At 35.9% G+C, this 10,195-nt stretch overlaps 1 protein-coding gene across 3 annotated transcripts in view; it reads left to right on the top strand.

Moving 5' to 3' along the window:
• The first annotated feature begins 236 nt into the window (after positions 1-236).
• The window catches only part of LOC106879061 (long-chain-fatty-acid--CoA ligase 4), an 84,596-nt gene continuing 74,637 nt past the window's right edge, over positions 237-10,195 (top strand). For 2 of the 3 annotated variants that reach the window (XM_014931102.2, XM_014928848.2), the window contains exon 1: positions 5,921-6,141. The gene's annotated coding sequence lies outside the window, so the exon portion shown is untranslated. Of the gene's footprint in view, positions 343-5,920; positions 6,142-10,195 lie in introns of those variants that run through there. The other variant, XM_014929598.2, reaches the window with a different exon arrangement.

The raw sequence follows: 10,195 nt of genomic DNA, 5'->3' as shown, positions 1-10,195 counted from the left end.
AAAGGAAAAGAAACGAAAAGAAAAACGCCATTTCCAGCAGTTGAAATTGAGCTAAGGTTATCTTTAATGATGAAAGTCTGGACTTAAGCAATGTGTGTGTGTATAAGTATGTATGTGTGTATGTAAATGTGTGTGCGTGTATATGTATATATTTTTATGTGAGTGTGTGTGTATGTATGTATCTATCTTCCACAGGTCTCGCGCATTGTTAAGACATTGCTGTATTCCTTCGTACTTGGCTTGTAAGTAAGTGTTGGCTCTCGTAATTATGAACATATATGCAATTTCCCTCTCGAAAAGGTCGGTCATTTGCTTATAATACAAGACAAACGTCAAGCACAGGTAGGGACATAACATCACATTACGAATGTTAAGCAAATATGGCGTTTATTTTTAAATTTATTTCAAATGCGTTTATTTTCATTTCCAGACCATATATTTTTTCTATTCGATTTTTCCAAACATATAATTTATCATCAGTTACGATGGTGTTCACTGAACTTTTTCTGTTATAATTGATTCATTTTTAGCAGTGACAGAGGGCCACATATGAAGACGAGAGACCCTCTTCGTGGTCATTTGATGTGGTAGAAATAGCAATCGAGCGTACCAGCATGGTGTAGCGGAATTCCAATAACGTCCGGCTCAATGTAAGTCCGTCCGTGTTTGCAGGTCGGACCGCGCGGAACAGTCACGGCTTTAGGTGACCCTCACACCCCAAGGGGGATCGGACTATATTAAGGAGCCAGGGATATGGTTCAGGGACGAGGGAACGCCAGAGGTCTCCATTGTCACACAAAGGAGAATGTGTCATGCATGAGATGGTGTGTCATTGTGAGACGTTCTCCGTGGGCTTCGGACCTTTTCTGAAAAATTAAAAAAAATTGTTTTTATGAACTCATAAACAATCGAGGACTTATAATTTTTTTTTCTTGTGTGTCACAATTGAAAAGTTTTTTTCATTACTCAAACATTGCCATTTATAGAAATAGGAGTCATGTGGGGGATATTTTATAGGGGAAATATAAAAGGAAGACAAAATCTACAAAGTTGTTGTTACTTGGTTTATGCCACCCATGAGTAAACCTTTTTCGAGAAGCGGGCTGCACTACTAAGAAAATTCAAGGTGATTTTTCGTTAGCGTACCTTTGAGAAAATCCCGCAGACCGCAGTTTGCTCATGACTGGACGATGTCTTCCTTCTACAGAGGTAATGAACTGTATCAGCTACTTCGCCAGCGTCTCTTTGAACATGATAAAGATATATCTGCCTACACACACTCTCGCACATAATGCATATGTACATATGACTGTACATGTGTGTATACGTACACATATATGCATGTGTATATGAGAGAGAGAGAAAGAGAGAAAGAGAGAGAGAGAGAGAGTGAAAGAAATGCACTAACACTGAACTGATATTAATTTTCAGCTAAATAGACTGGAACGTGAAACGAAGCGACGCCTGCACTAGTAATCGTAAACCTAACACCTTAACTACTTAGGACAGGATATGAAATATCATGGAGAAATTTAAGTCAAATTATGATCGCTTAAAACCGTTTAAGAGCTACTAGCCATCTTCAGTGTTGTTGTTGTTTGTTCCTTCTCGAGCCATACCTGATTCATTAGGGCCGGTTTCCCGGTTTCATTGGCGTATAGGTTCCCCACCTGGACGGGACGCCGGTCCGTCGTAGGTGAGCTGCTAGATGCAGGAGGAAAGAGTGGCAAGGAGGAAGTTGTGGCGAAAGAGTCAGCAGAAGTCCGACATTACCTTCTGCCGGAGCCGCATAGAACTTAGGTGTTTCGCTCATAAACACACACATCGCCCGGTCTGAGATTCGAACCCGCGATCCCTCGACCGCTGCTCTAATCAGACCATGTGCCTCCACAGCCATCTTCAGTACCTGCATTAATTTGCACGCTTAGAATGTTTGCATTCTATGCAAAATGGATTCCTGATTTCTCCAGCAAAGGTTATTAACACCTCACTTTCAGTTGGTGGCTTTGTTCCTGAATCATTCAATATTTTAAAGATGGAGTTAAAAATGCAGCTCTTAACACAATTGTTCATTAAAAAGAAATTACTGTTGAGTGTGATTGGGTTGTTTGCGCTACTCTGAATCAAGATGGCGGTCATGTCGACTACGCTTTAAAGTCATGGACTGCATTATGCATCCATTGAAAAGGATGGCACTGTTGTTATGGAAGCGGTACGAAAATAGCTCCCGCTGTTATCTGAAAAACACGTTGTACTTATTACTGAATCAATGTTCTGAATCATTTATACTTAATTATGAGGGGAAAAAATAAAAGAAAATCCTGCATTGACATTACTGGTTTGATTTTAACTATGTTGCATTTCGTATGTTTACACACTCTTTTTGTTCACCTTATTTAAATCTGAACGATAGCCATGTTCATCTGTGCCGTCCAATTATCTGATTGTTAATGTGCAAACAAAGAACATTCCATACTGTACAGAAAATGTAAAAAAAATTTGTTCATGTTCAGTTAGTGTGGAATTGAAACCTCGTTTTTATCATAAACCAGATAATTGTTTAATTTTCAATGTCAATTCATCCATTGCTTCCTGAAGTAAAAAAAAAGCACTAACAATTTTAGTTGAATTTTCCAGATTCTCTTGTTTTATCAAGTTGAGTATAATTAACTGTTGATGGCTTGGATTCTTGGTTTTCAGTTAAATTTACCTGAGTAGCTTATTGAAGGCTATGCAGCTGACGCTTAAATGAAAGCAATTTCCTGAATTTGATTGGGCGATCGTGTTGCCAAATGTTTTGCATTCCATACACTCATATCAATCACATGATCGGCTTTTCTCTCATAAGACATGATAATCTGCAACTGGATTAAGTCTACCGACATGGCTTGGTCTGTCTTGCTAAGAAATTTTATAGGCAATATAAAGGAGGACCATGGAATGCCACGGAAGGTTATTGGGTTCTGCGAGAAACAGTGATAAGCAATCTAACTACTGTATATTATGCTAATGCAATTTTTTTCGAGTAATTTTTGTTTAATTTTATATTTGAAACCCTGGCATCTGTAGTTGATAAGGACAAATTACCGTGGGTGGTGGAATGACGTCTTAATTAGGAATAGTATGGAAACTTGGTCTAAACGAAATCTTGGTTAAGATGAAGTTTCTTAAACATTCTTTGTTGTAATCTACCAAACCTTTCAATGGCAGTTTTATGATTTGTTTACTCGTTTATGAAATGTAACTTTATGAAATAGAATTAAGAACATAACGAGATCAATAAACAAATATGATAATTTTTATGCAGGTGTTCCCTGAGACATAGAAACATAGAATGTCTTTTAAAGGACTTCTCGACTCTTATTTTTTTTTTTTACGGAAATCAGATATATTCACTCAAAATTTTATTACCCTTGACTGCGGAATGCATTTTTTAATACCAGTCTCTCTTTCGTTGAGGAAAGTCATATTTGAAACTATTTCTTTGTTGCCATATGTCCAATTTATTGAGGCAATGTGACTTGCAGCAAATACCAATTCTATTTTTTTGGAACAACTATGAAATTTCATTTCGCAATTAAAGGGTTAATTAAAAGAAGTTGGTAAATGCTGCTCTGCTGTAACGAGTTAAGTTAGTAAGATGCCAACATTCAGCTTTCTAAAGACCATACAAGATTGGTCACATCTTGCATTCAATCCAAGGTATGTTGTTGTGATCGCATGCATTAGTGCATAATTGTAGTCGCAGAGGCGAATCAGCTCAATCCCTTGTTATAGTTGAAACAAATTCAGAGAGATTCTGAACGAAAGAGACGTACAGCATCTCAACCAGTTCCTCATAATTCTGCTGGAAGAGGTCCAATCCAGATTTCTTTATTTACCTATAAAGGTATACATAGAGGGGACTCTACAAGAGACGAACGCTTATATTCTTACAAACGGATGGGGTTACAATGAAATGGAAAGAAATCGAATGTTGAATATAAACAGATGAAATAGAATTATGTACAATTAAAAATTGCAAATATAATGTTCCGGGTTCATTTTTAATTAGCCCGCCGGTTTTTATCTCCTTTGGCTGTTTTTTTTTTTCACGTTTTTTCCTTCTTTTTCGCCTTGACCGGCTACACTAGCACGGCCCCAGTCATCCTTAGCTTCATTACTACAGACATCCGTCTTTTTCCGAACGTACTTTTCGACAGGCCCCTTTTCTCCGGACGGATCTTCCTCAACAGGTGGAAGTTAAAATGACTTACCAACCCGTGTCCGGATATGAAGTGACCTGTCCCAGAGATCCGATCCAGAATGCTCTAAGTGGATATTTTTCATTTGTTATGTAAATTACCATTTGCTATTTGAGGAGGTGATTTCTTGCTCTTCCCATCATTCCATGTACCAGAAACTGTTTGTCCAACTTGCCTGGTGAAGGAACGTAAAACGGAAGGAATGTTGCTTTAAAGTTTGATACCTACAATCAAAACACCCACGTATCAACGATAGTTGTAAAGGGCAAGCGTATTCTACGGTACCCTTAGCTGACCAATATCTTTAGTAAAGTGAAACTGTGCGGAAACCCACCTTATATGTGTGTATGTATGAGTGTGTATCTTTCGCTGATGTATGCTGGCGAAATGAGTAAACATCAAGAAAACTCGAAATAGTGGTGTTCGAACGAAAATCCTTTGCGGTATTTCTTCATAGATTTACAAGCAGTTTCTGCTCTATTTGTTGTCTAGTCAAGCGAAAATGATGATCTACAGGGCTTCCAAAACCTTGTGGAATGCACGGAGGGAAGTATCCTAAAGTCTGGGACCGTGGCTCGAATGCTTGCAACAGAATGAAAACCACTAAATGCACCAAAGATGCCAGTTCACTAATTAAGGTTATCAACGTTATCACTCTGGCAAAGAATCAGAATAGATGCTGCAAAACAGGTACTCTAACATTTGTACAGATCCTCTAATCTACCGCCTTAGATTGGTACTTCCCTCGCCTTTTTTTTTTTTTTTTTTTTTTGTGGTGAAGTAGACTTCGGCGCGTAGAAAGTTGAAATAAATATGACAAGCCATTTATTTCTGATTCTCTAATAACTCCGTCACTTCACCGCCCATTTGGGACATAAACTATAAATAGTTACAACCGTGAGAGACGTCTTGCTCTTTCCCATCAAGACAACAGTAGTTCGACAATCTCAATATTTGCAAAGACAACATCAATTTAATTCAAATCTATCTTTTGAGCTTGACACAACCGAATCTGTCCTCATGCAATCCTTTGATTATTTGCGAATTCGTCAACCGTTGGGGTACATTTGTTTTTAAAAACGACTGCACTTTCCCTTGATCGAATCTATAAAAAAAAATACAAATCCGATTTCTGACAGGCAACAGTGCTAACATACATACTGTCTACGTGTGTGTTTACCTTTATCTATCTATCTATCTATCTATCTAAACAAATAAATAAATAAATATACACACACACACACACACTCCTATCGATGCAATGGAATTACTGATGCTTCCCTTTTTTCTTTCACTCTCACACTCACGCAAATTCTTTCGCATCTTTCTAAAACCCTTTCTTTCTTAATTCCTTGTTCTCTCTCTTCCTCTAATCCGCCGTTTCGAGTTTTATCTCGATTTTTCTTCAAACTCCACTTTCCCTTCTCATTCTCGCAAAATTTCTTCTTTGTTTCTTTCTCCCTCTCATATTTCCTCACGCCATAATTTCCCCCCTTTCTCTTTCCTCTTCCTACTTCGCTCTCTAACTACTACTCTTTCTTTCAACCTCTCGTTCTTCTCTTTCTCTTTCATGATACGCTCCAGTCCCAGTGTCACTCTATCTTCATACCCTCTCTCTTCAAAAACATTTCCCTCTACCTCTTCCTCTTTACATAGTAGTCCGCCCTTTCTTTCTCCCCAACCTCGTACATCACAACCATTACACGCGCACATTACCCTTTCTCTCTCTCCCTCTCTCTCATCTTCTCTGTCTATCTCTTTCATTCTCTCTCTTTGTCAGTCACTCAAACACATTGTCTAATCATTCCATTGTCGTTGGACGACGCGACGAATGCGGCTGCTTTCCGTTCCGATTTGGAGAAATTTTCCTGTGTATTTGTCAGTTTGAGACGTCAAGGTGAGGAGAAAAAAAAAGGTTTCGGTCATATGACCAAGCACATATATACACACATATACACATACATATTCACATCGGCGTGCTTACCTTACCAACCTGACCGATCACTGGTTTTTATAACAAACACTTAGATAAAGCTAATTACATCAATCTATCTATCCATCCATCTATCTATCTATCTGTTTCTACTTGTATATATTTATTACTTGCTCTCTTTAACATTACAAGGTGCAGAACCATATAAAAAAAATGATAGTTTATCAGGTTACACACTTCTATAATAATAACAGTAATAAACCTCTTTGTATTTGCAGAGATATTTAATAATTCTCATTCATTCCTTTTTCTCTTTCTCTCTATTAGTTAAGTCTTTAACTGATGTACATATGATCCTGTTTTAAGTTGTATTTTATTCACCATTAAACAATTATAGACATAAGGGAGAAGGTAAAATATGAGAATAATTTCCATTTTAAACATAATAACAGCGGCCAAATCATTTATTTTTTTACTCTTATTTATTCACATATTTCAGTTCGTACATGGTTGGATTATTACATCTCATCATGGCATTAATCTTTATTATATTTCACGACATGTTTGTAATTTTGTATGCACCACCAACATTATATAGTGTAATCAATACATGCTTGTAGAGGAAGTGTAGATGCGTAGAAATAATTAGCAAATGTGTATGTGTGTGTGTGTGTGTGTGTGTAGGCGCACTCAGTCAGCTTTATAAAATTGAACTTTCATCTTATATTCTCTCTCTCTCTCTTAATTTCCCTAAACTCATTATAGGTCAGTGACGATATATTTAACCTTAATTGATTAAAAAAATTAAATACGTATGCGTGTATTTTATGGATACAGAAGTGTGTGACAATGAAAGCAAGCATGTGCATGGTATGAAGTAGCAACTTCATCAAAGGAGTGTGAAACGAAAAATTGTGGAATCGTAAAAAATTGTTTCCAACATGCTTCAAACATATCGCTGATACAGAGCCTTTCAAATTGAATAATCTTAAATAAGTGACATTATCGGCAAGCGCAGTCTCCAACACACACACACACACACACACAGATATTGAGTAAGAATGAAGTGATTAATTAATTCATAGATATAACATGGTTTTCCCGTAGAGATCATACTTTAATGAATATAAAATTTATCCTCGTAATTTCGTTCATTCTTTTTTCTTCTCCTCTCTTCCATAACATACATCCACACATAAAGATCATTGACCCCTCTCGCTTTTAACGTCTTGATGGCCCTCCTCCCTTCATTACTGTTTTAGTATTATTTTTTTTATTCAGTGAGGTTATAATTAGTTAAAGCAAAAGTGCATGGAGGAGATATTAACAATCATGTCGCATAAGCGTATAAAAAGTATCTTATTTCTTGATGAGGGCGCGTAATGAAAAGTCTATGTGGGTGTGTGTGTATAGCTATATGTATACTTTATATTGTAGTTATATATTTATGTGTATTTGTATATATGTATGTATGTATGGCTTTCAAACTCGTTAAGTATTGTTTTTGGTTTGTAAATAGATACCTAAAGCTCTATGACTAATCAAAGCTGTACAACTAAAATATAATAATATAATGTAATATATAATACTATACATCATCAGATGTACATCCCTGTTGGAGCTGTTATTTTTTGTCTTTTCTCGGTTGTTGAGCCTAACAACATCCGACTGGTAATTGTTGATTGCATCACCCTTTCTTCATATGTCTCCCGCCCGCATCTCCATAACCATGGTAGCCGAAACTAACACAACCAACAGTAGTAACCTAACTAAGCCAAGCTCTACATGTACTTTCTCTTTTATTCTATAGAAAAACGTGACTTAGCCAAGTTCATTGTCTTTTTTGTTTTTACTTGTAATCGTTTTCGTTATTGTTTAGCTTCGAGTCTGTTTCCAAAACGGGGCAAATCTGTGATCTAAGGCATTACAGCCATTATCACCGGTTAATTAGGGATATATTCCAAGATTACCCGAATTGTTCCATGTTTAAGATGATAAGATATGATTTGAGTAAGATTTAAGTTGATATTTCCAGCAGTTCGTGCTACCACATAGAAGCTCTCTCATTGTCTCGTAAAGTAGAAAGCGTTGCAATGCGAAAATTAAATGTCCTGATTGGAAAAGGGCGGGTACAAGGATAAAAAAAGACCCCCTCCATTTTTTCTTATAATTCTCTGTATTTGATCAAATTACCCACCTTCGCTTTATAGATGTCTCATGTACATATGGGTCGCAGTGAATAGCAAAAGTAATTATTCGAAAACCCATAATGTATTTTGCGTGTAGAGACCTCGAGTATAGTTTATCTCCCATTTATACACACGTGTAAAATATGCATGTATATATAATATATATATGAGTGTGTGTGTGTGTGTGTGTACGCGACAGTTTTATTGTGTGGGTTGATGAAATACACACCCACACATCTATGTGTGAGTGTGTAATTGTACGCGACTTGTGAATCTGTGTAATAGTCTATACTTTAGGGGTTAACCACTCATGTCTGTTAATCTACTTCAAGTGTATCCTTGCTTTTAAAAATATATTTCAAGAATCCTGATTAGTTTATGGCTGAAGAATTTTTTAAAGAAATAAATGTACGTGTAACGTTATATATGACTATAGCTACACAATTGTGCCCCTCCCTCGGTTTCTTTCCTCATAACTTCCAGAAAGGTGTATTTTTATTAAATTTTTCTACAAATATGCTTTAGATGGTGTACATTTCGATTGTATGGGAATTTGTTATGAGAAAAAAAAAAGGAAGTTTTCCTCAGGGTCGAGAGATGAGTTTCGGAAATTTCACACTAGTTGGTTTTGTTACCAGATGTTACAGTTACATATAGTATATATATATATATATATATATATTCAAAATCTTTCCTGTTTTTTACGTTATTTCCATGTTTTCAAATATTTTCTATCCCTTAAAGGTGGTTATTTAAACCTTATATATATATATATATATATATATATATATATATATATATATATATATATACGGAAACTGGTTGAAATGAAAACGCAATAGTCGTGTTTAATTACATTCCATTCTTTCAGTCGTGATTTCTCTAATCATACGAATATGAAATTTAAAAAAAAAACACTAGGAAGTAATGCCGAACCTTGATAATTAAATTTGTTTTTGCACTATTTACTAATCTTCCCTCTGTTTTTTTTTTAATGTTATTTCCATGTTTTCAACTAAATTCAATTAGATGGAGAAAAAAAAAAAATCAACCGTTATTGAAAGAGTATCAACTATCCATGGCTTGTATTTTTAGTCAATCAGCCGAGCTTTTACTTTCTCTCTTTCCAAAAGTCCTTGATGTTTGTCGTGGTCGTGATGACAGTATTTAGTGTGAGTGGTATTAGTGTCAGTTCGTGTTTTAGTTCAAAATTCTACTATAATAATCGATCAGTAACGTTAATAGAATTTCGTTTTGATTCGGTTGGTTATCGGCTTGGTATCACAGCCACACCCATTCTTTCCTTCATCTCTCTCTGTTCTTTTTATACTATCGGTTTTCATACCTCGAATAAATAAATAAATAAATACCTACCCAGATCTTGCCTATGTGTAATTTATGCATGTAGGTGCCTGCGTGTGTGTATGTACATGTGCATATGTGAGTATATATATAATGTACTTCTATTTGTGTGTTTGTGGCGGAGAATAGCATTGCTATCGTTTCCACAATATGAAGGGGTTGATGGCACTTTATTTTCCTATATTGTTTTCAGTTGCAGCTGTTTGAATATGTGCTTGTGTGTTTCTGCGTATGTCGATGGCCACGTATATCCACACAGCTCTAATAGTTCAGTGTGTAGTGTACTATATATTTTTAATGTATGCTTGTATCTCATGAACCTTCTAGATACTACCGATTAAATAGTAAAAACCTTGTGAGCAATGAATTACAATTATATCTGCTTTCTATATAAAGCTATTTATATATATCCTCTCTACCATGTCGATGGTATGTGTGCGTATATATATATATATATATATATATAT

This window comes from Octopus bimaculoides, chromosome 19, assembly GCF_001194135.2.
Source record: "Octopus bimaculoides isolate UCB-OBI-ISO-001 chromosome 19, ASM119413v2, whole genome shotgun sequence".
Classification (NCBI taxonomy): Eukaryota; Metazoa; Mollusca; class Cephalopoda; order Octopoda; family Octopodidae; genus Octopus; species Octopus bimaculoides.
Note: the sequence above shows the minus strand (reverse complement) of the source record. Positions and strands in the feature narration are given on the sequence as shown.